Source organism: Tachyglossus aculeatus, assembly GCF_015852505.1.
Source record: "Tachyglossus aculeatus isolate mTacAcu1 chromosome 12 unlocalized genomic scaffold, mTacAcu1.pri SUPER_6_unloc_2, whole genome shotgun sequence".
NCBI classification, from domain to species: domain Eukaryota; kingdom Metazoa; phylum Chordata; class Mammalia; order Monotremata; family Tachyglossidae; genus Tachyglossus; species Tachyglossus aculeatus.
Genome location: NW_024044829.1, coordinates 7,661,561 through 7,674,587, shown reverse-complemented (window position 1 = coordinate 7,674,587; position 13,027 = coordinate 7,661,561). Strand labels below are relative to the sequence as shown.

The 13,027-nt window shown below is 43.3% G+C and overlaps 1 pseudogene; it reads right to left on the bottom strand.

Moving 5' to 3' along the window:
* Window positions 1-8,659, bottom strand: part of LOC119921324 — a 39,673-nt pseudogene extending 31,014 nt beyond the window's left edge.
* Between the last annotated feature and the right edge of the window lie 4,368 nt (window positions 8,660-13,027).

The window sequence follows — 13,027 nt, the reverse complement described above, 5'->3', positions numbered from 1 at the left end:
AGCCCACTGTGGGCAGGGAATGTCTCTCTCTTTTGTCATATTGTACTTTCCAAGCACTTAGTACAGTGCTCTGAAAACTGTAAGTGCTCATAACTATGATTGAAAGAATGAGAAATGTTACCCAGTCCAACCCAGTTAACACTGTCTATTCCTTCCAAGCTAATCTTGTAACTTTGCCTTGTTCTCGACTGACCCCTTTTTTATGTCCTTCCTCCTGTACACAACTCCTCCCTTCCAATCAATCAACCCATGGCATTTATTGAGTACCTACTGTGTGCAAAGCATTGTACTAAGCACTTGGGAGGACTACAGTAGAATTAAAAGACACGGACCCCGGCCTTCAAACAGGGCAGAAGAGACAGTACACTAATATAAAATGCAGCACATATAAAGAAATAATAGAGTATAAAGGTAAGGCACAAAAGTGCTATCGCATGGGCTGGGGAGAGATGTGATGTGAAATGTTGTGACAAGTCAGCTTGGAGATGGATATAGAGAGAAGAGATGAGAGATGAATCACGCAATCAAATCCAACAGAGCATAGCTCTCCCTATCTTTAAAGCTCTTCTCTAATCATATCTCCTACAGGAGGCCTTCCCATATTTATTTTTCTTCTCCCTGGGTAATTTCCCTCTACCTATCACCTCAGTACTTCTGGGCCAATTACCCACTTTTAAACTTCCATCCAACCAAAGTACTCTCAATATCGATGCACCCCTACTACTGCAACACAAATTCATTAGCATATCCATGTTTTAAGGGTATTTGCTAAGCACTTACTATGTGTCAGGCACTGGACTAAGAGTTAGAATAGTTACAAGTTATGAAGATTGGCCACAATCCCTCCACTGTTTAAGGTATAAAATCCCCATTTTACAGATGAGGGAATTGAGGTGCAGAAAAGTTAGGTGACTTGCCCAAGGTCACACAGCAGACAAGTGGCAGAGTCGGAATTAGAATCCATATCCTTCTGACTCGCAGGCCCAATGCTCTTTCAATTAGGCCACACTTTTTCATTCATTCATACATACATTCATTCATTCAATCGTATTTATTGAATGCTTACTGTGTGCAGAGCATTATACTAAGTGCTGGCAAGTAAAAGTCGGCAACATATAGAGATGGTCCCTACCCAACAACGGGGCACACAGTCTAGAAAGGGGGAGTTTAGACAAAAAATCATAAACATGCTGACAGGGTATCAAAAACCGTCATAATGAAATAGAATTAAAGCTATATGCACAACTTAAATAAAATATAATAGAGTAGTAGATATGTACAAGTAAAATGAATAGAAGTAATAAATCTGTACAAATATATATAAGTGCTGTGGGGTGGGGAATGAGGTAAGGCAAGAGGGCTTTCTGTTCTTCCATCTGTAAATAATATCGATGTTTACTATCATCGGCAGTGTGGAGTAGCAGCCGTTGGCTCAGCAGAAAAGAGCACGGGCTTTGAAGTCAAAGGTCATGGGTTCAAATCCCGGCTCTTCCAATTGTCAGCTGTGTGACTTTGGGCAAGTCACTTAACTTCTCTGGGCCTCAGTTCCCTCATCTGTAAAATAGGGATTAAGACAGTGAGCCCACCTTGGGACACCCTGATCACCTTGTAACCTCCCCAGCGCATAGAACAGTGCTTTGCACATAGTAAGCGCTTAAAAATGCTATGATTATTATTATTAGCCTTTTAGTCTATTACTTCCAATGGTATTTTTGCTGCTTTCTCTACTGCTGAAAACGTTCCGTTGTAACTGTGTCACCTCTAATGTGGTCTATATGCAATGAATTAATGAGTAGCAAAGAATCAGGTATGCACCTAGACTAACTAGAAATACTCTACTTTTCAAATGAGTTCATTGTATTCTAGTTTCATTATGGTTTGAATGTCCCTTGCAGTCTTTCAGGCTTGCCAGCTGTGACTTTAGTTCCTCTGCTCCATAAAAACTCTATTCAGAACAACTTAGCTTCTCCAGGTTTGTTAATTTGTGGCACAAATCTATTTTATTTTATTTTACTTTGTTAGTATGTTTGTTTTGTTGTCTCTCTCTCCCCCTTCTAGACTGTGAGCCCGCTGCTGGGTAGGGACCATCTCTATATGTTGCAAACTTGTACTTCTCAAGTGCTTGGTGCAGTGCTTTGCACACAGTAAGTCCTCAATAAATACGATTGAATGAAAGAATGAATGAATGAATGAATGAATGAATGAATGGTAGATTTGGTGATGGAGTAATAATAATAGTAGGAGGGGAAGGAAGAGGGAGGAGAAGTAGTGGTAATAGTAGAGGTAGTAGCTACTCTAATAGTAAGTAAAGGGGTTTATTGAGCATCCCCAGGGTGTAATGCACTGAATTAAGGCCTCGGGAGAGTACAATAGAAACATAAGACATTGCTCCCTGCCGGCCTCAAGTGCTACTCAGGCCACCTGTGCTTCTGACCCATTCCCTCTCAACCCATGAAATCTCTTGCTCCGTCCCTTCTCCCCTCCGTAACTTCCATCTTCAACTGCTCACTCTCCACTGGTTCCTTCCCCTCTGCCTTCAAACATGCCCATTGTCTCTTCCATCCTAAATAAACCCTCTCTTGACTCCACCTCACCTTCTACTTATCGCCCCATATCCCTCCTACCATTCCTTTCCAATCTCCTTGAACGAGTCCATCTACACGCACTGCCTCGAATTCCCTCAGCACCAACTCTCTCCTCGGCCCCCTCCAGTCTGGCTTCCGTACCCTACATTCCACGGAAACGTCCCTCTCAAAGGTCACCAATGGACCTCCTGCTTGCCAAATCCAATGGCTCATACTCTATCCTAATCCTCCTCGACCTCTCAGCTGTCTTCGACACTGTGGACCACCTCCTTCTCCTCAACACGCTATCCAACCTTGGTTTCACAGACTCTGTCCTCTCCTGGTTCTCCTCTCTTCTCTCCAGTCGTTCATTCTCAGTCTCTTTTGCAGGCTCCTCCTCCCCCTCCCATCCCCTTACTGTGGGGGTTCCTCAAGGTTCAGTTCTTGGTCCCCTTCTGTTCTCGATGTACACTCACAACCTTGGTGACCTCATTCGCTCCCACGGCTTCAACTATCATCTCTATGCTGATGACACTCAAATCTACATCTCTGCTCCTGCTCTCTCCCCCATCCCTCCAGGCTCGCATCTCCTCCTGCCTTCAGGACATCTCCATCTGGATGTCTGCCTGCCACCTAAAACTCAACATGTCCGAGACTGAACTCCTTGTCTTCCCTTCCAAACCCTGCCCTCTCCCTGACTTTCCCATCACTGTTCACGGCACTACTATCCTTCCGGTCTCACAATCCCGCAACCTTGGTGTCATCCACGACTCTGCTCTCTCGTTCACCCCGGATATCCAAGCTGTCACCAAAACCTGCCAGTCTCGGCTCCGCAACATTGCCAAGATCCTCCTTTCCTCTCCATCCAAACGGCTACCCTGTTCGTTCAAGCTCTCATCCTATCCTGTCTGGACTACTCTATCATCCTCCTCTCCGATATCCCATCCTCTTGTCTCTCCCCACTTCAATCCATACTTCACGCCGCTGCCCGGATTGTCTTTGTCCAGAAACGCTCTGGGCACATTACTACCCTCCTCAAAAATATCCAGTGGCTACCAATCAACCTACGCATCAGGCAGAAACTCCTCACCCTCGGCTTCAAGGCACTCCATCACCTCGCCCCCTCCTACCTCACCTCCCTTCTCTCCTTCAAAAAGCTGAGCCCGCACCCTCCGCTCCTCTGCCGCTAATCTCCTCACTGTGCCACGTTCTCGCCTATCCTGCCATCGACCCCCGGCCCACGTCATCCCCCTGTCCTGGAATGCCCTCCCTCCGCACATCTGCCAAGCTAGCTCTCTTCCTCCCAGCAAGGCCCTACTGAGAGCTCACTCCCTGCAGGAGGCCTTCCCAGACTGAGCCCCCTCCTTCCTCTCCCCCTCTTCTCCCTCTCCAACCCCCCCGCCTTACCTCCTTCCCTTCCCCACAGCACCTGTATATATGTATAAATGTTTGTATGTATTTATTACTCAATTTATTTATTTATTTTACTTGTAAATATCTATTCTATTCATTTTATTTTGTTAATATGTTTTGTTTTGTTCTCTGTCTCCCCCTTCTAGACTGTGAGCCCCACTGTTGGGTAGGGACCGTCTCTGTATGTTGGCAACTTGTACTTCCCAAGCGCTTAGTACAGTTCTCTGTACACAGTAAGTGCTCAATAAATACGATTGATTGATTGTTAACTTGAATGAGGAAGATAGGCATAAAATACTTATAATTGGGATAGTCAGGATGAATTAATTGACTTTCAAACCATCATACATTACATTTGCATAAGTGCTCAGGGAGAATTAAAATTGAAAAATATGAGTGCTAGAGGTGGGTTGTTGGGTTGATGAGATTTATATTAGGACTTAATCAGGGAAGGCTTTATGAATGAGGTGGGGTTTCAGAAGGGCTCTGAAAGTGGGAGAGAGCTGTGCTCTGTCTTATTAGGTGGAAAGAGAAAAAGGACAGTTCCAGGTCAGTGGCCAGCATGACTTGGGTGAAGACCTCCTTTCCTCTACTCCCCTTGTGTTCTGTGTCACCCTGACCTGCTCCCTTTATTGATCCCCCTCCCAGCCCCACAGCACTTATGTACACAGCTGAAATTTTTCTATTGGAATTAATGACTATCTCCCCCTCTACACTGTAAGCTTGTTGTGGGGAGGGAATGTTTCTGTATATTGTTATATTGTACTCTCCCGAGTGCTTAGTGCACATAGTAAGCCCTCAATAAATAGAATTAACTGACTGACTGGAGCAGGTGGGAGAAACAAAAGCAAGGTATGGTGAGAAATCTGGACATATGATATTGACCTGGAGGGTAACTACATGATGAGTGCAGGTCTGGTGAGGCAGAGGAGGAGAAGAGCCTTAAAGCCAACCAGGAGTTTTTGCTTGTTGCCAAGGGAAATGGAATGCCAATCGAGTGAGGCATGAAGAAGATGATTTAGGCAGCAGCACATAGAAATTTGAGTGGGAAGACTCTGGAGTCAGGGAGACCAGCCAGGAACAGCATTTTCCCCCCTCCCAGCCCCACAGCACTTATGTGCATATCTGTCATTTATTTCTTTTCATTAATATCTGCCTACACCCCTTATTCATTCATTTTGTATTTCATTCATTCGTATTTACTTAACATTCACTGAGTGCAGAGAAAACTACTTAAGTGCTTGGGAGAGTACAATACAACAGTAAACAGACACATTCCCCACCCAGTCAGTTTACAATCTAGAGGGGAGAATTGTAAACTCCCTGTGAGCAGGAAATGTGTCTGTTTTACTGTTATACTGTCCTAATGTGTCTGTTTACTGTTACACTGTACTCTCCCAAGGGTTTGGTACAGTGCTCTGCTCAGTAAATGGTCAATAAATAAGATTGAATGAGTGAATGAGGAGGCCGATTATAAAAGTCCGGCCATGTTATTTCAAGAGTTTTGGACCAAGATGATAAGAGTCTGCATGGAGAAGAATGAAAGGAGGGCCAGAAATATTGTATCATAAGAACGAGGAGGATTTAGCAGTAGTTTGAATATTAGAGTGGAGAAAGAGTAGAGTGTCAAGGATGGCACCAAGGTGGATAGCGGTATCTTTGACAAAGATGGGAAGTCGGGAGAAGGGGTAGTGTTTAGGAGAGGTGACCTATGGTTTAACTTCAGGCATCTTGAGTCTGAAGTGGCCAATGAGAAAGCCAAGTGGAGGTGGTGACCTGGAGGCAAATGTGGAATTGTGGGTTAGACGAGCAATGGGAATTGGAGATGTCATTCCCAGAGGAGTGGTAACTGAAGAAAAGTGAGCACATGAGTTCCTCTAGGGAGTGTGTAGAATGGGAAAAGTAGGGGGGGGCATGATAACGTCTTGTGGGGCACCTCAGCTAGAGACTTAAGATGAAGAACAACTAGGGAAAGATGATGAGAGGGATTAGACAGGGAACTAGCTGGCCATCATAGGTGAAAGAGAATCCTATTGATACATCATTGATTTGTTGCAGAATTGGATATGAACTCGATCATCACTAAACGGTGTTTTTTGAATAGCTCTAAGGACCTAACATTACAGTGCTTGGAGAAACAGCATGACCAAATAGGCAGAGTAGGGCCCTGGAAGTCATAAGGCCATGAGTACTAATCCTGACTCTGCTACTGGTCGGCTGTGTGAACTTGGTCAAGTCACTTCACTTTTCTGTGCCTCAGCTACATCATTTGTAAAATGGGGATTGAGACTATGAGCTCTACAGAGGACAGAGACTGCATCCAACACACTTTGCTTGCATTTTAGTACAGTGTCGGGCACATAGTAAGTGCTTAACAAATACCACAATTAAGTGTCTACCTTTTTGAGTTTGGGCTGATATGTAGGACATTCTGAAGATTTATTACCTGGATCAATCGATCGATCAAAGTTATTTACTGAGCATTTATTGTGTACAGAGCACTGTACTAAGTGCTTAAGAATAATCAGTTTTCTTTATTGAGGACACGGGGCCTGAGTAGTAACTACCCAAGTTGATATACCTACTTGGATTAGAGATCTTTCCATCACTTCCCCAGGAAGACTCATTGCATGGAAAACAGTGAAGAATTAAAAACAACCAATTTTGTAATGAAAGGGGTTAGTGCATTATGACGATTTTCTTTCAGTTTCATTCCTCAACATAACCAGAAGTCTTGATGAGATCCAACAAGTTCCTGTGCCTCAATATTTTAGCATGATTAGAAAACTATGCCAGAAACGAGTGCCTTGGAAGCAGCGTGGATTAGTGGAAAGAGCACAGATTTGGGAGTCAGAGGTCATGGGTTCTAATTCCAGCTCTGCCACTTATCAGCTGTGTGATTCTGGGCAAGTCGCTTAACTTCTCTGTGCCTCAGTTACTTCATCCGTGAAATGGAGATTAAGACTGTGAGCTCCACGTGAGACAACCTGATTACCTCGTATCTTCTCCAGTGCTTAGAACAGTGCTTGGCACTTAGTAAGTAATAACAAATAGTAATAACAAATACCAGTATTATTACTATTACTATTACTATTATTATTATTATTATTATTGTGACCTTTGGTGCCTCTTGCTGACTTAGCAAGGCTTTTTACCTTGGCTAAGGTTTGTTATTTTAACAAATAATGAAGCCCAACTAAATGCCCAGGAAACTACATGAAGAAAAATGGAGGAATCACAAGAATTCCACCAGGCAAGTCTACAATTTAGTACAGCCACACCTCAGTCATTCTATCCTACTTGTGCTAGCCAAATATTTCAACTACTCAATTTCAAAATACCTTTAAAAGGATAAATTAAACGGAAAGTGGAAAAACCTATTCCCAATTGAAGATGGAATATGAATAGAAACAAAGAAGCATCCTCGGTTTAATCTAATAAATTAAGATGCCAAATCACAGCCTGCTTTCATAATCCACGTCGTAGTTAACAGGTGAAAATTGGACTTATTTCTGGACCCCACACTTCCAATCGGTCACCAAAACCTGCCCGTTTTACCTTCGCAACATTGCCAAGATCTACCCTTTCCTCTCCATCTAAACTGCTACCTTGCTGGTTCAATCTCATCCTTTCCCGACTGGATTACTGCATCAGCCTCCTATCTGATCTCCCATCCTCCCGTCTCTCTCCACTTCAGTCTATACTTCACTCTGCTTCCCGGATTATCTTTCTACAGAAATGCACTGGGCATGTCACTCCCCTCTTCAAAAATCTCCAGTGGTTGCCTATCAACCTTCAAATCAATCAAAAACTCGTCACTCAGCTTCAAGGCTCTCCATCACCTTGCCCCCTCTACCTCCCCTCCCTTCTCTCCTTCTACAGCCCAGCCTGCATACTACACTCCTCTGTCACTAAACTCCTCACTGTGCCTCATTCTTGTCTGTCCCACAGTCGACCCCCGGCCCCCGACTGGAATGACCTCCCTCCACACATCCACCGAACTAGCTCTGTTCCTCTCTTCAAATCCCTCCTGAGAGCTCACCTACTTCAGGAGGCCTTCCCAGACTGAGGTCCCCCTTTGCCCTCTCGTCCTCCTCCTTCCTTCCCCTTCGCCCTCCTCCCTCCCTCTGTCCTACCCCTTCCCCACAGCACTTGTATATATCTGTACATATTTATTATTCTATCGATTTTGTACATATTTATTACCCTATCTATCTTATTAATGATGTGTATATAGCTATAATTCTATTTATTCTGATGGTATTGACGCCTCTCTATGAGTCGGCAACATATAGAGACAGTCCGTATTCAACAGTGGTCACCAAGCAGACAAATGACAGAAGCGGGATTAAAACACAAATCCTTTGGATTCCCAGGCCCATACTCTTTGCACTAGGCCACACTGCTTCATGTCCTTGTTCAGGCCAATTGATCTCTGAGGAAATCACTTCCCGCTTCTCTACTGCTGTCAGTAGTGGACATGCTGCTATCATCACACCTTTTGTATTTCATTTACTCTTGCGCCGCTGCCCAAAACTGCCCCACACTTTGCAGTTCTCAAACCTCACACATATCAGTCTTCCAGCAATAAAAGCAATATTGAAGATGAGATTCGGAATCCAACAGGTCAGGTGGTAAAGTGGATCATCAGGGTCATCCTTCAAGCCATCCCCACCTCTCATCCCCCGACAAGTTATCCAGGGTCCATTCATAGCCAAGGTTTTCTCTGGCACTGATGAACCTTCAGACCCTCCTGGCCACACCAAACCTGGCTCTCTGGTACCCAAAGGTGGCTCAGTAAGGGATGGCGGGGGTTGCCAGTAGTGTTGGTAGGTGAGTATGACTTGTTAGATTCGGAGAATCTAATCCCTATGAGGCACTTCGGGAATGGAAGCTGATCATTAATCATGGAGGAAGAACTGTGTTCAGTGTTCGCTGAAGTCGATGACAAGAATTTAGGAAAAGTTAAATAGGGTGAATTCCTCTCTAGTATAGAGGAATGGTAGAACAAAGACCTACCCTTTCAAGATTGTAGGGAGAACTCATTCATGCACTGGCTTTGAAAGGATCTTTCAATGCTTTTACTTTAAACATCTCTGTGGGGCAATGTGGTAGCTCAGTGATGCTCTGCACAGAGTAATTGCTCAATAAATTCAATAGATCGATTAATTAAGTACCATATAGTAGTCAGTCTGTGGTGGGAGTTGACCGATTTCAAGATAGCCAAGAGAGTTGGAGAGAAGATGAGGAGAAACTACAACTCCCAATAGGCAAATACGGTTGGCAGTTCCTGAATAATAATTATGATGATGCTATTTATTAAACATTCACTTCATGAAAAGCACTGGGGTAGGCTCAAAACAAACAGATCAGATAGCCCCTTCCCACTTGGAAGTTACTGTCTAAAGGGATGGGTCTATTACCCCATGTTACAAAAAAGAAACTGAGGCACAGAGAAGGAAAGTGACTTGCTCAAGGTAACAGAGCAGGTAAGTGGAGAAGCCAGAAGTAGAAACTGGCTCTCTGACTCTGAATTCCATTCCCTTTTCACTAGGCCACTTAGTTCTATAATGGAAAAAGTGAATATGGACATTCCTGCCATTCTGTCGGGACACAGCATGGCTTAGTGGATAGAGCATGAGCCTGCGAATCAGAAGGACCTGGGTTCGAATCCTGGCTCCACCACGAGTCTGCCAAGTGACCTTGGATAAATCATTTAAGTTCTCTGTGCCTCAATTTCTTCATCTGTAAAATGGGAATTAAGGCTTTGTGCTCCATGTGGAACAATGACTCTGTCCAAACTGATTAGTTTGTATCTACCCCAGGGTTTAGTACAGTGTGTGTCACTTTAAGCGCTTAGGAGACACCAGTGTAGCTCAGTGCAAAGAGCCCGGGCTTGGGAGTCATAGGTCATGGGTTCTAGTATGATTTGCATACTATGTACAAATCACTGTTCTAAGCACTTGGAAGCTTAGAAAGTGATCAGGTTGTCCCATGTGGCGCTCACAGTCTTTATCCCCATTTTACAGTTGAGGTAACTGAGGCACAGAGAAGTTAAGTGACTTGCCCAAAGTCACATAGCTGAAATTGGTGGAGCCGGGATTTGAACCCATGACCTTTGACTCCAAAGCCCGGGCTCTTTCCACTGAGCCACGCTGGGGATTAAGACTGTGAGCCCAACGTGGGACAACCTGATGACCTTGTATCTACCCCAACGCTTAGAACAGTGCTTAGCACATAGTAAGTGCTTAACAAATACCATCATCATCATTAAAAAAAGTTTTGTGAACTGGAACAATAATAGTGCAAAGTGCTGGGTAATGATATAGAGGCTGATTTTTTTGTCTTCCTTTAGATCAGAAAAGGTAAGAAATTAAATCTGTTTACTAGTTTTGATGCCTGTCTCCCGCCTTCTAGACCATGAGCCTGCTGTGGGCAGGGATTGTCTTTGTTGTTGAACTGTACTTCCCAAGCACTTAGTACAGTGCTCTGCACACAGTAAGTGCTCAATAAATATGATTGAATGAATGAATGTGCTCTTGAAAGGAAAGTTTCCAGAATTTTTTCCTTGCACTCTTGTCAATGTGAATGCAGAGCTGGGTTTATTCTTCACCAGTAGAAGACCGAGGTAGAGGATAATTGCACTTCCCTAAATTGTAGGTTATTTGCTATGCCCATGGTCATATTATGAGTGAGAAGGAGTCTCAGAAAAGCAGGCATTCTGGAAGATTTTCTTTCTCAGGACAAAAAAGGAATGACTGTGAGATTATTTCCAGTAGAGCTGAGATTCATTTAGTTTGTAAACTTCCTATTTACTTTCAGAGTTATGCTTTTCTTTGGGGATTCTAAAACCGATAATGCCATCCCTCGAATCATCATTGATATTGTAACCTGTGTGGAAGGACTTTTTGATGTAAATCAGAGGAGGTAATTCAAAGAAGACCATACATTGAAATAACTAGGTCAAAGAGGAATAGGAAATTTTGAGTATTCATATTTTTAATAATGCAACAGAAAAAAATTGAAATGTCCTTCCTCGCCATGTTGCCTACTAGATAGAAGTGCTGTGCCTTCTGCTTAACTTCTCTAAGCAGAGTTTTTGATGGGCTTCTACCGTACATTTGGAGGGAAGAAAAGGCATGTGACATTTCAATTTGGACAATTTTAGAAATTGATAAAGCACTTTCCAGAGAACATAGACTTTTGAATCCCTTGGTTAAAAACTTAGTATCTGAGTTGAGAAGAAAATTCTTCAGTTGTGCCAAGGACCAGGTCAACTGACTCTGTTTTCTTGCATTCTCCCAAGAGCTTAAAAGAGTGCTTTGCATGCAGTCAGCACTCAACAAATATGATTGATTGTTTGATTGCCTGAAAGCCATATTACAGTCAGTCTGTGGTGAGAGATGAGTGATTTCAAATAAGCCAAAGAGAGCTGGAGGGAAGGTGAAGAAAGACAACAATTCTCAATAGGCGAAAGGGCTGAAAATTTGCATTTCCCAGAAGCCACTGAAACCATCTGGGAAGAGTTTGCCTTCACTGCCAGGGGGACAGTTCACAACTTTTGAATAAAGGTGTCCAGTATCTATGATATAGTCTGAGCACATGAAAAGATGCTGCTTCATCTCTCAGTCAATTTTTGTGGATAAGATTAAATAAGCAATAAGGGGCTATCTTTTGGGGTTTTTTTTCTATGTTACTGTTCTGAAGGTGCAGGGTAAATCTCAGTGTGAGTGTTTTCTCTGGATTTCCTCTTGCATTCCATTTGATTGTATCTTTGATGAAAATATTGATGGCAATTGTTTTATCTGTCTGCTTACTCTGATCTGACTTGGAAGCTACTGGAATTCTGTCCCCAGACTGCTCTAAGGACATGCACTGAGTTTCTCTCTTTGCTTAGGCAGAATTTGTGGGAAAATATGCCACAGGAATAATGTTTGATGACTTACTTTTATTTTTTAGGATTTAAATCTGTTTTTTCTTTTCCAGCCTTTTCCAACTGAGAGCTGTAGAGTTAAGAAGCTGCATGGCATAGTGGCTAGAGCATGGGCCTGGATTTCAGAAGCTCATGGGTTCTAATGCATATATTAAGCACTCAATCAATGGCATTGGTTGATTGACTGATAGGCAAAATATTTCCTTCTGCTTTTTTCTTTCTTCTCCTAAAACCTCTGAATATCAGTGTTATTTTGGCACGTTAATAATTGGGGTGATATTTGTCAAGGGCGTGCTATGTGTCAGGCACATAGTTATTCTCAACTGTGTATTCTTTCCTAACACTTAGCACAAAACTTTGCAATCAGTAAATGCATAGTAAATACTATTAGTACTACTAGGTGCTGGGGTAGATACAAGGTAATCAGGTCAAACACATTCCCTGTCCCACACGGGATTCCCAGTCTGGGCAGGAGGAAGAACAGTTATTTAATCCCATTTTACAGATGGGAAAACTGAGGCACAGCCAAGTGAAATGACTTGCCCAAGGTCACAGAGCAGACAAATGGCAGAGACAGGATTAGAACCCAAATCACACTGTCACAACTTGAGAATAGACTTGACTTCATCATCTCTAGTCACTCATTCATTCATTCATTCAGTCAGTCAGTCACATTTATTGAGCCCTTACTGTGTGCAGAGCACTGTACTAAGTGCTTGGGAAATACAAGTTGGCAACATATAGAGACTGTCCCTACCCAACAACGGGCTCACAGTCTAGATTGGGGAGAAAGACAACAAAATAAAACATGTGGACAGGTGTCAAGTCATCAGAATAAATAGAAGTAAAGCTAGATGCACTCATTAACAAAATAAACAGAATAGTAAATATGTACAAGTAAAATAGAGTAATAAATCTGTACAAGCATATATACATGTGCTGTGAGGAGGGGAAGGAGGTAGGGCGGGGGAGATGGGGAGGGGGAGAGTCAAGAGGGGGCTCAGTCTGGGAAGGCCTCCAGGAGGAGGTGAGCTCTCAGTAGGGCTTTGAAGGGAGGAAGAGAGCTAGCTTGGAGGATGTGCGGAGGGAAGACATTCCAGGCCAGGGGGATGACATG